This window comes from Carassius carassius, chromosome 23 (genome assembly GCF_963082965.1).
Source record: "Carassius carassius chromosome 23, fCarCar2.1, whole genome shotgun sequence".
NCBI lineage: Eukaryota > Metazoa > Chordata > Actinopteri > Cypriniformes > Cyprinidae > Carassius > Carassius carassius.
The window spans coordinates 26487447-26503398 of NC_081777.1; the positions used below are offsets into that span (position 1 = coordinate 26487447).

At 37.9% G+C, this 15952-nt stretch overlaps 1 protein-coding gene across 1 annotated transcript in view; it reads left to right on the plus strand.

The window, feature by feature from the left end:
* The first annotated feature begins 1218 nt into the window (after nucleotides 1-1218).
* The window catches only part of LOC132101659 (tetraspanin-9-like), a 200173-nt gene continuing 185439 nt past the window's right edge, over nucleotides 1219-15952 (plus strand). Inside the window, exon 1 of the mRNA XM_059506768.1 lies at nucleotides 1219-1482. The gene's annotated coding sequence lies outside the window, so the exon portion shown is untranslated. The remainder of the gene's footprint in view (nucleotides 1483-15952) is intronic.

The window sequence follows — 15952 nt, forward strand, 5'->3', positions numbered from 1 at the left end:
TCGGTGGAATCCAATACACATGTTTAAATGTTCTTTAGGAACATGAACATGCAAAGGCTGTTTCTGCTATGGACAACACCAGTCAGAGTTTCTTTCACTAAAAACGGATAGGGAGAGAATGAAATGTATAATTCAGGCACACACACACACACACACACACATATATATATATATATATATATATACACACACACACACACACACACACATGCAGTGCAGCAATACATGTCTTGCTGATTGAGTATGCAATACATCACAGCTCAAAGCTGCATGGGACAAAACTTCCTTCATGAGCAAATTCTTTTTTTAATGCTACTGTATCTGTAGGGACAATCCTAAACAGATGAAAAACAATGAGATGATGTAAACAATGCACAGTGGGAGTGAAACGATTTGTAATGATAATGTTTAAGTCTGAGTTGCAAAACATCGGATGATTAATTTGTAGGCTACAAGCTAATGTGCAGCAGAGTTTTTAGCACATTGTGCTTTCTGGATCTGGATGCAGCTGGATGCTATCCTGACAGTACATAGCACTGATTCAGGCCAGTGGCTGGTGCAGTTATGAAACATGGCTTAACATCTTTTAGTATAGATAGAGAGATCTTTTATCAGCCATAAACGTTTACTCATGTTTTTGTAAGCATCCATTTATACACTTCTTTACACAAACCCAAACCTTAAACACTTTTTTTTATTCTTATTTATTTTCTTTGAAAACATTATGGGAATGTTACTTTTTTAATGTTCACTGAACCAACTGAAACTACTTTGTAACACTTAAAAGAAAAAGTGAATATAAACATCCAACTAAAATGTTCAGAGATAACTTTCAATAAATAGTTTTTCTGCTAACGTTTCGAGAACATTATTAAAGACCATATCAATTTGAATGAACGTTCTTTTAACGTTACTGGAAGAACGTTCATAACTTTGAGAGAACCTTGGCAGAACGTTAACCAAAGTTCTGAGAACGTTCCCCGGTCGATTTGTAGTCAATAAATATTCCCCTGGGAATGTCTAAAAAACTCGTTTAATAGTGAGATAACAGATCTTTAATTTATATAAGCTTCAAATGTTCAAATACATGCAAAAACTGCACATGGCCAGCAGAAAACCGTTTCATTTCTGTTCAGGATATTTAGTGAAAGCAGAGAACGTGACCCCGTTAAACTTCATCCATAAAGAGAGCAGCAGTCACGCCTGTAGGAGTCAGTAAACCTCTTCCAGCCGCTGCGCCGCATTTCCGCTTCCACTGGACTCAAGAGTCCCTGCAGCTGTGAGTGGCTCAGTAGCACGAGAAGATTCGGTGTATGTCAGAATCACGTTTATGCCTCATATTAGTGACTCCGAAAGTTTGTAGCAGCGCTCAGTCGGAATGCAGAGTTGAAGTGAACGCGGAGGAAAGAGTTTCACCTACTCCAAACTTTGTTTTGGTCTCTGAGTGTTTGACAGACGCTTCCAGGAGCAGACGCCAGACAGGTAAGAGTATGTTCATGTAAAGTAAACTGATAAAGGGTCATGATGAATGAGCCTTATTGTGCACTGGTGACGCTGAATACTCGTGTGTGTATCGGTTGTTTGTGTTTTTATCTACTGAGGACTTTAGTTGGGTCTTTAGGAGTATTTACCTGTTGGTAAAGTTCTCCTACTGATGTCTTTTCAGCCCTAGATGTGATGATTAATAATAATAAAACGGATAAAATACCAAATAATGTTACAATGTAACAACCTATTTGCTGAAATTCTAAATGCAGTAACACTGTAAACATTATTAGAACAGAAAAAGAGATTAGAATGATACAGTAAAAACCTGTTCATTGGTTAAAACTGTTACCATACCATATACACTAAAATACAAATTTTTACTATAAAATGTAAGTAAGAAAGGATGCACGGACATGATACTATATGTAAAATATTACGGATAATGTATTATCTAATAATGTATTATGTATTATAATTAATATATGTATTCAAATAATGAAAGCATATCTATCTATCTATCTATCTATCTATCTATCTATCTATCATGCTTTATGGATAATCTTATTCCCATTTTTACAGTGTGCTGTTTAATCTTATTTTCAATTTGTAGTATACCAGGCATGTTATAAATAGGCATTGGTAAAACATTTTTAATTATTTGTATTGTATAAATTAATGTTGCCGAAAATTATACAATATACTGTATGTAAAGAGAGTTGTAAGAGTTTGAGATCTTAGCTGGATGCGAGTGAGGAATGTTAGAGCGCAGAGGTATTTCAGGAATCAAAGCTTAAATTCAGAGCTCTTTGAGAGACAACAGCTGAGAAGAGATCAATATGCTCTAAAGTAGCCGGTGGAGACAATATCTACTTCAGAGTCACATGTTTTCAGCTGTCACATGCATGGTCAAACCAAGACTTATAAAGCTCATGAGGACATACAGAATGATTTAGCCAGACTGAATGATTGATTCTGGTGTTTTAGCAAACGTTTCTCATTTGGGATCGTTTCCTTTAACACTCCTGGCCCTGAACTTAATGGCCCCTATTTCAAGGAATGCTGAGGTTATCTGATGGCCCTTTCAGAGCCGTTCGTCCACTGCAGGGCTTTTTTATCCTTGCGTAAACAGCCTCCCTATTCTGAGATGTGTCCATGTGGTCTCAGAAATGACCGTTGTGTTTACAGTCTAGAAGATCAGCATGTATCCCTTTGACCCTGACCCTTACATTCCTGTTCTGCATCCTGCCGGAGCAGGCAGTCCTCGCGACCACTGTTCTCCAAGGCCTTCTGCTGAGGGAACACGTGGCAATATTCTCTGTGCTGCAGGGAGGGCACATGGCACCATTTTTTGTGGCTGATGAGTCCCCTCCCCAACAGCTTCATCGTCCTCTCTCTTTTAAAGAGACTGGGATTAAACTCACCACACTGAGTTTTCGGTCTAATCAAACCCTTTTGCTGGATCTAATTGTTTTTCAGCTCTTTACTGGAGTTCGTGTTGAAAGATTAAAATGTTGATATAATAGGCGTCAAAGCTTTTCATTGCACATATACGTACTTTGAATAAGTATTTCCAAATGAAAGCTTACACCGTTAACAATTATTTTGCAAAGTTGTGAATAAAACAAAGATTATAAGATATAAAACACTGATGACTATGTGTTGATCAAAATAGAGTAAATCGCCCTTTGAGAGTAACTTGATGCTTCAATTATAGATTGTATCGATTACATTAAGTTAGTAGGTGGTGACAAGTGATTGTTAAAAAGTATTTGTCATTTAATCATTCAATCAAGAGATTCATTCAAAAGCACAGATTCATCCAGTAATGAAGCAAGTGAAGTTTCTGCGAGTGAGTCATTGAATCATTCATTCAAGAGTTTTGTTACTTTGTGATTATTAATAGTGATGCACCGAAATGAAAATTCTGCGCCGAAACCGAAACCGAATATTTAGGATGCACTTGGCCGAAAACCGGAACTGAAGCCGAAAATGGCTTCTTTTAAAAACGTATATATATATTGCTTGGATTTAATGGATCTGAATTGAAAAATCACAATATTATAATCAAACTTTTATTAACAGTTACATAACAAAACATAAAATATTTTTTACAATAAATATAAATAATTATTCTTCAAGTTTTATGTTCCATCAAATAAAATAGTTTTTTAAAAATTGTGCAAAAAAATCCACAATTTTGGAGATTTTTGCAGAACAAATGTTACATATTGCAACTTTGGTGTCCTCTCCTATAGGGCTGTAACTTTTGTGAAAAAAAAAATCCTGTTCGATTTTTGAGACATAGGCAAAGTGTTCATTGAATCGTTAGTAAATTGCCTATATTTGGCGTTGATCCGTTTTTCAACGCCAAATATAGGCAAATCCACCGACATCTAAACAGGCATTAGGGCGAATGTAAAGAGGGCGCTTGAGACGCGCACAAGTCAGCAATGTGGACTGCCATAACATCAATGAAAAACATTACTGAAGGCTACATTGATATTATGCACTAATAGGCTGTGTTGCTGCAGTTGCTGTGTGACGCGCGTTCGCTGCGAGCGTATAGTGACGAGCTGGACGCGCTCCGAGAGAAGGCCGTTAAAATCGATTTCGTTTTCGAAACTTGTGTTGGTTGGTCCGATCGATTGTGCAGCTTTTGTGACAAGCTTTTTTTGATTGTGACAGCCCTTTGACATGCTTAATCTTTGATAGGCAGACGCGTGATAACAGCTCGACCGTGAGTGAAACCTAAGCGCTTGCGCACGGATGGGAGGGGTGGGTGACATTCATTTTCGGTTTACGTTTTCGGTTGTTTTTTTTATTTCGGCCGAAAATTTTCGGCGGCCAAAATTTCGGTGCACCCCTAATTATTAATTAGCAATTTCTAGGTGAAAATCTTTTCAAAATAAATCCTACAGTTTTTTTTTTCCTTTCTTTTTTTTTCTTCAGTCTACTTGGTTTGTGATTCACATTTTGGAAGAAATTAATCATACAGTAGTTTTTTTTTTTTTTTTTTGTAGGAGTGTAGTTTTCATCATCTCTAGCTCTAAGTTGTCATACTTAATTGATTTGTTTTTCCAGTCTGATGTTCACAAACATTCCCTTTTATCTCCAGCCGACTAAACATCTACACACTCACACCCACACTGAGTTCACAGTTGTTAAATCAACAGTTTTGTTCTCCCTTTGACCTCATTGGCTCACTCGCCCAGTGCCAGGCTGTTCAGTGCAGGCTGGGATCACTGGTCATGGAGGGGAACAAGAGCTGCTCTGTGCCTCTGTGGGTACGGGACAGCATCGGCCTGATAGTTCAAGCTGTGACTTAGCAGAAACAGAAGAAAGCTCAGCTTAACACTTCACTTACAGCTGTGTGACATAAGCACAGATAATGACATCTCAAGCAGTTAGCCTGCATTTGGGCTCTGTGACATCACTGCTATAGATGTTATAGTATTACATGATGTGGAGCAGACAATGTACACTGTAGCTTAAACAAAATCAGCTATGAATGAACTGAATTCTCCTAAATTTTTTGTTATTCATTTTGAGGGAAAGTTTATGGAATGCATTCAAACTTGTTAAAGTGTGTTAAAGGGTTAGTTCACCCAGATAGCAAAATTATGTAATTAATAACTTACCCTCATGTTGTTTCAAACCCGTAAGACCTCCGTTTATCTTTGGAACACAGTTTAAGATATTTTAGATTTAGTCCGAGAGCTCTCAGTCCCTCCATTGAAACAGTGTTTACGGTATACTGTCCATGTCCAGAAAGGTAAGAAAAACATCATCAAAGTAGTCCATGTGACATCAGATGGTCAGTTAGAATTTTTTGAAGCATCGAAAATACATTTTGGTCCAAAAATAGCAAAAACTACGACTTTATTCAGCATTGTCTTCTCTTCCGTGTCTGTTGTGTGAGAGAGTTCAAAACAAAGCAGTCTGACTAGGGATGGGACGATAACCGGTTTTATTGATAACCGTGATAAAATGTGCTGAAGGTTAGTAATATCGTTTAAAAATGAATTATCATTAAAACCGTGTTTGATTATCGCGGTTTTAATAACTCACTATTAAATCATGTCCAGCCAGCAACAGTCTGACGCAAGCGCAGCGCACAATGTTTTTTTTGTTTTTTTTCGAGAAGGAATGGCGAAAGTCAGTGACTTTTCTATGCTTCTACACTTTTCATTGTAAGGAAGGAAATGCCACAGAATTTAATCTTTCTTTAAATTAAGTGCATAGAGTTGCTTGTTTTATTAGTTGTTTGTTGATTATTAAATATAAAACTTGCTGAAATGTTTTCAGTGTGAGCATCAACTATTTTTGAACACTTTCATCTCGTTTCAACAAAACCGTGATAATATTGATAATCGTGATAATTTTAGTCACTATAATCGTGATATAAAATTTTCATACCGTCCCATCCCTAGTCTGGATATCCGGTTCGCGAACGAATCATTCAGTTCATCAAATCGAACTGAATCGTTTTAAACGGTTCGCATCTCTAATACGCATTAATCCACAAATGACTTAAGATGTTAACTTTTTTAATGTGGCTGACACTCCCTCTGAGTTCAAACAAACCAATATCCCGGAGTAATGCATTCACTCAAACAGTACACTGACTGAACTGCTGTGAAGAGAGAACTGAAGATGAACACAGAGCCGAGCCAGATAAGAAGAATCGAGGAGCTGATGATACTGCACATGTGTGATTCAGCGTGAAGCAGACTGACACACAGAGCGCATGAACCGAACTGATTCTTTTGGTGATTGATTCTGAACTGATTCTGTGCTAGTGTTATGAGCACGGGTAAACCGAAGGCTTGAATCAAGGGCAATCATCGCAAATGACGCCATTACGTCGAGTGCAAAAGAACCGGTGAACCGTTTTCTTCAACTGGTTTATTGAATCGAACTGTCCGAAAGAACTACTGGTGATCCGAAAACCGATGCAACCGGTTCTTGACTCATGAACGAGTCAGTCTTTTGTTCGTTATCTGGCTCGGCTCGGTGTTCATCTTCAGTTCTCCTGAACCTTAAACCGCATAAACACATTTTATTACACCAAATACACAATATAATGTTCTTTTAGCAACATCATATGACCCATTTAAAATACAAGTCATTTAAAGTGTAATATTTCACTGTATCACTAAATAAATGTATAGATTCTTTTTTTTTTTCAATGCGTTCTGGGATTGCCTTTTCTTGATACCTTGATTTAGATTAACAGCTCACTAGGTGTTAGAATGATGCTAATGTTGTACTTTATCGACATTTGCACACAATACTTAAGACATGTTCAGTTAATTTATCAATCCATCCATGTAAAAGTACATTGGGGATTATGGTCCCTTTTCTTTTTTTTTCTTCTCTGCTTTATATCTCAGTAACGTAGCTCCGTTATGGTGATAACTATATGGCAAGTACATTCTTGTCTATATTTTGATGCTGCGTGACTCAACCACATGCTGTTGTTTTACAGGCTTTTATATTTTGGAGAGCAGACTGTGTTGGTTACATAGGAAAAAAAAGAGCAGTCTTTCTGCTTTAAATATTACGCTTTGAGGCCCAACATGAATTCCTGAAGATGTGATGTTGATAAGGTTGGAGTTGTTTCCATGAATGTGTTTGTGCATGTGTTGCAGGGTAGATAACTCACCGATGCCTAGTGGTTTATGGCATGTTGTTTACAGAGTCCAGCAAACCATTTCAAGTGTGTTATTTGCTGTACGTGTGCCTGTTCCAATTAAACCCTCTAACAGAAGTTGCCCACATGTTTAGCGTTCCCTGTGGAGGAAGCCTTCCAGTCAGTTTTTCATAGGCAATTGAAAGCAATTGTCCTTCGTGTAGGTTTATGTCTGTTTTGAGCTTTTTCAACAGTACCGCAGTTGATGTGTTAATGTGAGCCTGACACACCTCTATGATGCTTGTGTGTTCAGGTTGGTTTCCAAAGCATTGCTGTGCCATTTTAAGGTGTTATGATTGTGTTGTAATGTGTTTAATGCAGTTTCAAGTCTGTTCTAGTTGCAAAGCTTCTGTATAGTTTCCAGGTGGTTGTTAAACGACCAAAGTTTGAGCCAAGTCTGGTCTTAAAATCTTAAGTCTTAAAATAGCACACCACTCAACAAGCAGTTTGATTTCAAATATCATTCATATTGGTTGCCCAAAGGTGCTGAGGTTTGTTTAGATCCCTAACGTAAGTATTAGCTGTAGGAATAGTGAAACTTGTTTTTCCAAGCACAACTTATAACTACTATTTTTGCATACTTGTATATTGTGTGCCTTATGTATTTTGTTTAAGAAGTCACGGCATCTCACAGAAGGATTTATTTTAAACACTCTACTTTCGATATGAAGTGAATTTGGAGTTAAAACGTTATTAAATATGGTATTTTCAAGTGCTCTCAGATGGAGCAGCATCTACTACACAGAGCCGAAGTTCACTGAGAAGATATGCAAACAGCTGGCATTATCGTAGACGATTTTGACGATTTTATAATTCTACAATTATATTGTCTATGACTATGAATGCTGTTCTTCCTGAAAGCAAGTAATAGAGATTTACTACTAATCACAGCACCGGCTTTACTGACTAAATGTGCATGACAATCACAATTAATCGCGTTCGATTAATTGTGCAGCCCTAACAGTAGTTTCATATAAATTTATCAAGAGTTTCACCTAAAAAGTAATTCACCTTAATAATGCATTTTATTGCACTTATTGTCTTTGGCTCCTTTCTGCTTCTTAGATTGATTGAAACTATTTTAGATAAATGATATGTATAAATAGAGAAAATCTGCTACACAATGGGCAGATTAGATGTTTGTGCTTCTTACAAGCATCTGCTTCATTGCAAGATGGCATGTTTTAGTATATTTGGTGGAAATTGTAAAGCATGCATGGTACTTTATGGAACAGACTGGATGTCTGAAATGTACTCAGAACTGAAATGGCATATTTCTCCTGTTCTAGCAGCCATATCAGGTCAACTGACGTTTTCAAGTTTTGTGTTTCAGAAAAGTTATGACAATTATATTCCATCAGGCTCCTGGTACATCTGACAGTTAAAGAACATTGACTTACTGTACATTTCTGTAATACAAAGCATATGGGCTCTTCTGATCAGACTGAAGTGTGACTTTTATTGTCTTTTAGTTGGCTTTTCTCCCACTCCATCATCAGTGCAACAGCACATTCTAGTGGGTCATATTTTATTGAGTTAAGAATTAGATCATCATTAGGGAAAATGACCATTGAAAACCTAGATCGAGATCTTTCAGCCAAAGTTTCCAGTGCTGCCTTCCATCCCTCTGTTTCTACTCCCAGTATGGAGGCCAAAGCAGTATGACAGTTTGTTCAGAGTGTGTTTGAGAGCACATATGATGGTGTCATAGACAATACAAGAGTTTGACTAACTGAAGCCAGATGCCTTAGACTTTAGCCTTGGATGTGTCACACTGCAAATTGAGGGAAACCACACGCACCATTGCAACAGACAGTTTATTGCAAGCTTTTGAAGGAAGGGTTATTATGAGTCATTCATTTAGCGGGATTTTGAGTGTCATTTTGATCTCCAGTCATAAAAGACATTTTCAGAGTCTGTGAGATGTTCACTCTATTAATATTTTAAATGTTTGCCTAATTTCCATTTTGCACCATTATCTATTTACCATTTATTTTTGAGTGCAGTACAGTTCACTCTTTTGGAAGTCTGCAGCGATAGGGTCCTAATCAACCTATTGAGTTTATATTGCAATAAAGACTACATATTACCATACATTTATACTTTGCATATACTGATTTTTGTAGGCATGATAACCAACCCAATATCATGAGATTACGTAACTAAAATACCAAAACAGTATAACATTTATTATTGGCATAACATGAAAAGAATCATTGGCTTATCAGTATCAGTCAAAATTGTATCAGCGCATCTCTTCTTTAGTTGTTCTTTAGTAGTTTTATAGTCTTTAGTTTCTCTAGTTCAAGATTGATTACATACATGTGCTGTTCACATATTAAAACTTTTCCCAAAATATGAATTGAATGTGAAAAACTGGACTTCTGTACCTAGAAGTGCATGCAGAGTGGTGCGTGAGAGCACAGTGGGATGGAGAATGGGGCCCTGGAGAGCCATCCTCACTACCTGAATGAAACCCAGCTAACTGCACACAAAGGGACCTTATTGGCAAGGCACAACCATCCCTTGCGTCTCTCTCTGCCAGCCCTTGGTTCAAAAGCACTTTTGTGAGCCTCTACATAGTTCAGGCCTTTTCGGAATTACTACCTCTCTGTGGCAATTAAAGACACGGGTAACTATTACTTGGCCTGGTCCTCTTCACTGTACTATTATCACTGGGAATTTGATTCTTTATTCTTAACAGGGAGGAAGCGAGCAGTTTTGTAAAGTAATGTACGGTGTGTGCTGTTAATGACATGTTCAAACCTGTCACTGAAAGTCTCAGCACATCAGAAATTGATTTTATTCCACTTATCAGATAGGCAGCTTTACGAAATGCTTAACAAATGTATTTTCCCTGTTTTGCCTCAGCTTTACCTCTTAAAAAACATTAGAACCGTTTTTTGGAACCTTTCCTGGTGTTCCAGAAGGCCTGTGAGATCTTAAGAGAGCAACTGAAGGCGATTTGTTTGGCAGCTACACGGCTACGTCTGTAGACCTGATATAAACCATATTTGACATTGCTTTAATGCAGTCATTAGCGTATCAGAAGGCAGTAGAAAGCTTTTTGATTGCCTCGTGTCCCTGTAGGGCCGGTAGTCCTGGACCATTTATTTCTCAATCACACTAATTCATTCCTGAGGTTTCTCCTGTATCACATTACTGGACATACGGTATTGGCAGATTGAATGCTTGCCATCGCTCATCCTGCTAGTTTCCCAAGAGATTGCCTTGTCATTTAGTCATTTAAACACTTTTTTTTTAATTAATGTCATTCTGTATTACAGGAATACATCAGAAAAAGGCTGAGATCATTTTTTTCTTGTCCTTAGGTGAATTTTTAAAGGTCGTGTGGAATTAGATGCTTTATGAACCACTTCTGTTGAAGTGAGTTGTAATATCAGTACCATATTCTTCATACTTTGTCGCTTTGCGGTAAATGGCACTTGGTACACATCTGGAACACTCAAATTCTGACTTTTTTCCCCCCTTTTCTCTTTTTAAGTGTTCAAGCACACAAATGCATACACTAAGTTTGAAATTAGTTACTGAAAAGTTTGGGATTAGTAAAACTTACAGCATTTAAAAAGAACAGCATTTATTCAAAATATAAATATTTTCTAACAATATAAACCTTTTGCTATCACTTCTTATCAATTTAACACATCCTTGATGAATATGTTTTAATTTCTTTCAAAACAAATTTATACTGACCGCAAACGTTTGAACGGTAGTGTATATTGTTAGAAAATATCTCTATTTGAAAAAAAAAAAAAAGTTTTAACTTTTTATTCATCCAAGAATCCAGAAAAAAAGTACAACAGGTCCCCCCAAAAAATATTAAGCAGCACAGTTTCCAGCACTGATAATAAATCAGCATATTGGAATGATATTTGAAGGATCAGGTGACACTGAAGACTGGAGTAATTATGCTGACCTCTATCCATTTGACGGTTTATCAGCATTCGGTTTGCACCTTTTGCCATTACACATCAGACTCCGCTTCAACCATTTAGACGACGAGGTCTATACTGGGGATTTTTCGGTTCTCCAGCTAATTTGCCGTCCCCAGGATTGCTCCTCCTCTGCCAAACACCGGCGCCGAGCTCCAGTCTTCGTCATGGCCTTTGCTCTCAATTCTTCCAGCCGCACACTTTCCACGACACCGAGGCTTAACCTCACCTCAACCAGCATTACTTCCAAATTTTGCACTGGGATCCTCTTATCTTTCAGCTGTGCCAATAACTCCTCCAATTGGAAGTTGACCGTATTTAAGCTTGAGACAAACGCTAATTAATTCGACGCTCCATCCTCACGAAGGGTAAACAAAGTGGATCCGTACGATCCAAGTTATTCATCTCTCAGCAATCAACCAAAACTCACTCCTGAATCCACTCCAGCAGGGTGGCAAATATTTTGAGCAAAGCTCGACACCACCATCGCCCCACGGTGCACAAGACTCTGCTCTCCTTAAAGCGCTGGGTCGCAGTGGCAGGCTTCCAACGAGCCTGGGCCGTGCCGCTGATCTCACCGCAGCAAAGCCTTACTCGCTTATCGCTTTGGCTCAACCTTTTACTGCGGCTCTTCCGGCCGCAGCGTCGCATGCAGCCGGGTCCCAACACGGCACAGGCCCCATTGCAAATTCATTTAGGTAAAGTCGCTAAATAACAGGTCGTTCATTGCTGAAAGTTGTTAAACTACGTTGTGACACAAAAGGATGTTGATGTAATTTTTAGCCACGTCGCAGACGGCATAGAATACAAAGAAATCACTCCGATTTTTTTAGAATTCTGGAATAAAAAATTATAAATATAAATAACATAAAAATTATATTGAACAAACCTGACAATGTATTTTACATAGGGGTGCTCCGATCACGATCGGCCGATGTGAAATCACGCACCTGATGGAATTTACCGCTGATTAGACAACCGGCTTTACTGACGAGATGCGCATAACGATCGGCCGATCGTGATCGGAGCACCCCTAATTTTACACCATACAATGTACATGCGCATTATGTCAAAAGCCTTCAAAAGGGCACCAACGTCCCGATGATTCTCTCAAAATGTACACTTAATCTTGAATTTTTAGACAATTCTTTACGACAGACGCTACAGCAATCATAAATCCTTCAATGTGGACATCAAAAGTTGCCATTTTTCTGAATTTCATTACATTTACATTTCACTGAAATAAGCTGTTCAGCTTCCCCATACGTGGCGTGAATTGAACAAGGGTTCATGATCAGCCCTTTAGATGCCCCGCATTTTCAGTTTTGCATGAGTGGCTGCTTGGAAAATTCTGGGGAAAGGAACTCCAAATCGATCTGTCAGCTCTGCATAACTCGCCGTTTTCAAAGTAATCACCTCGATTAATCCTTTTTATATATTTCATGGGTCTTAGCACTTTTCTAGCAAAAGTCGACATCACCTCAGCCTCAAAGTTATGCCTATGCATCCTAGGGTTGTGCTAATAGACTATAGTATTTTGTATCGACGATAGTCCGAGATATCGAGGATAGCAGATGTCTCTGTTGATAGTCAAGACCATATTAGGCTCATTCTCCTATTAATTCATTAAATTATTATTATTAAGCGGCCTTTTATAATCTGGCTTTCAAACTGCTCAGCTATTTCACTTCAGCACCACATTGTCTGCAGTAGTGTTGTCACGGTACCAAAATTTCAGTATTCGGTACCGATACCAGTGAAAATCCACGGTTCTCGGTACCAATTTTGGTACCAAAGCAAAACACAAAAATATGCTAATTAAAAATAAAAATAACTTTTTAGCACTAAAAATAAAACCAATGCCATTCTTTATATTTATTTACAACTGTGTTTAAAGTTTTTCTACAAGTTATATAATTATGAAAAACAGTAAACAAGTTTCACCCAAATTTAATTTGTCTTTTTTTTTTTTTTAAATGTAAACGCATTTTATTTTTGGTAAATAAAGGGGATTTGCTATTAAAATTAAAACATGGAAGAAATATTGTGATTTATTTCTTTAAAAAATAAAGTATTATAATTTTTTTCAACAGTAGTAGCAGTATCACATACATTTTACTAAATAATAGTAATATTTCTAGCACAATGCCTTGATGTAAAAATTAACTTTTAGGCCTAGCTAATGAATGCATATTTGTCATTTTAACTGAACTTAAGACTGGTGGTGATGCTTAAGATATTTTTGGTCATTGAGGGTTTCTGTAAAAAAATAGTAATAGATCATATTAATTATTATTAAAAGACAATACTACTACTAATTCTACTATCATACCAATGTATATACAATGCACTATGAATTGATGAGCTGCTGGGTTCATGAATATTAATCACGTTGTCTGCTTTCGGTCAAAATGATTTGCTGAAATCAAAACAGGGACGGTAAGAAATCAGCGCCAGCCAATGAAATTGCCATTTGTGCATTAGCTCCGCCCACTACAGGAGAAACCGGTATTTCTTCTGCTTGTTCGAAAATAAATATGAATAATTCTATATGAACTCCATTATTTTGACTGGAGAAGACAACAAAGAATAGTTTACATATAGCGTGTCGATTCAGCATGGTAAGACTCTCGCTCTCTCTCTTTGCATGTGTGAGAAACAGCGCTATCAGTAAAGCGACGGTGAGTCGTGTGTCTTCACACAGAGTTTAAAGAGCATCAAATACAGGTGCGCTGTGCGTCCATTGAGATGAACTGAAAAGTTCAGATCGCTTGATGGAGAGAGAACTTTGAAGCTCAGATGCTGAAATTAATGCAAGCGTCATGCGCTTCGGTCTATGTAGTAAACAAACCCGCACGTCTCTGCCATTCATTAATTCACACAGAGACGCGCAGAACACATAGCGCGGAAATCATAGCGCTGAACCGGATTTGAACGGGACCTCGGTACTACCGGTACTTAAAGAAACCTGGTACCGTAAAATTTTTTTAGTACCGAAGTACCGGGTCTTTTGACAACACTAGTCCAGGCCCGGTTCTAGAACCAAATCACTGAGGGTGCTTCTGAATATAGTGAGGGTGCTGCTTACATAATCGTAGGAAATAGCTCAGTCATCAGTCTGAAACATAGTATCTCAAAATTGGGGATGTTGTATACAACAATACTACTGTAATTGCTGTTATGTTAAACAATATACGATCTGGCAGTAAATTATAGAATAGCATGTAAACAAGCAGCAATCTTCACTTTGCAAAACGTTAAAACATGCCACACATAGCCTACCTACACTGTGGTGATACCCTTGTTGTAACCGGCTTTAACTTCAACTGAACACTCCTAGAATGGCCAAAAGTCACTGCCTTACACACGTCTCTCTCCATGACGGTGAGAGACACATTTTTACATAAGGCAGAAAATGTACCAAGAACATCCAACCCAACTTGAACATAAACACACGTAACTTTACTAACACAAACCCCAACCATATTGCTGTAATAACGCATAAATCAACTCCCAACAAACAATTACCCATAATGCACTAGCGCTGACTGCCGGGTCTGTACAATATGACAACCATGACAACACATCAACACCCAATCAGTCATTCATTGTTAGCGTTATGCATAAACATATTGATAAAGCACTGCTGCAGTAACGTTATTACACCAAGGTATTGCTGCTATATTCTTTAAGACAACTCCAAAAACAACGACAAGCAGTTCAAAACAATTGACAGCAAAAGACCAAGAAGCTGCGCTAGCTTAACGTTACACAACACACATAACGTTACACAAAATACTTATTGAGCATGCTACAATTATTAATAATAATACTTGTAGGTTGTGATTCGGAGGAGGAGGAAGAAGCTAATCCAAATATATTCAGTACTGTAACCTTCCTTCAAACGGCTTGCGAATCCAGACTTGAAAGCATTTATGTTGGAGAACATTATGTTGGAGAAACGTCATTAAAATGACGCGAGGTTCGGGCTAAACTTCTGTGTCAGTAAATATGAACTGTAGCCACTGACTCTTCACATGCTTGTCCCTGGGCAGTGGAAAAAAAAAGGTCACAGAACACAGCGCGTCTGGTCGACATGATGTTTATCAGCTGAGGTATTTTGAATGTTTTTACGTTTTCCCTGGTGTCTGCGCAAAATGGACACTTATTTTTACGTTACCTAAAGCCCCGTCTCAGAAAGTCGGCTAACAATTTCTGAGCGGGAAGCACGCACGCAAGCAAAGTGGGCAGTTAAAGAGACAGCTTCACCTTTTGCATATCGCGATCACGAAAGGACAAATACAATGCATTAAACATGAAAGCATAACGAAATTATTTATTTAATATATATATTTGTTTAATTTTATTAATTTATTTATTTTGTGTAGGCTATCCTATTATAGGCAAGAGTGTGAAATCCGTCTGTGTTTTATTTTCGGCAAAATCTCGTTTATGTGTGCTATTAATAATTTTTCATCTGAGGGTGCTTTCACTTTTATTTGAGGGTGCTTAGCACCCTCAAGCACCCCCTAGAACCGGGCCTGCACTAGTCTGCAGATATAATGTGGTGGTGTTAGTGCAGTGGATAAGACACATGTATTTGGTGTGAGAGACCCGGGTTCGAATCCACTGTGAGACACCGATGTGTCCCTGAGCAAGACACTTAACCCCTAGTTGCTCCAGAGGCGTGCGACCTCTGACATATATAGCAATTGTAAGTCACTTTGGATAAAAGCGTAAGCTAAATGAATAAATGTAAATGTAATAGTGTATTTCATTGCACTTTAACAAGCCATCTAAATGACCTATTTGACCTTAC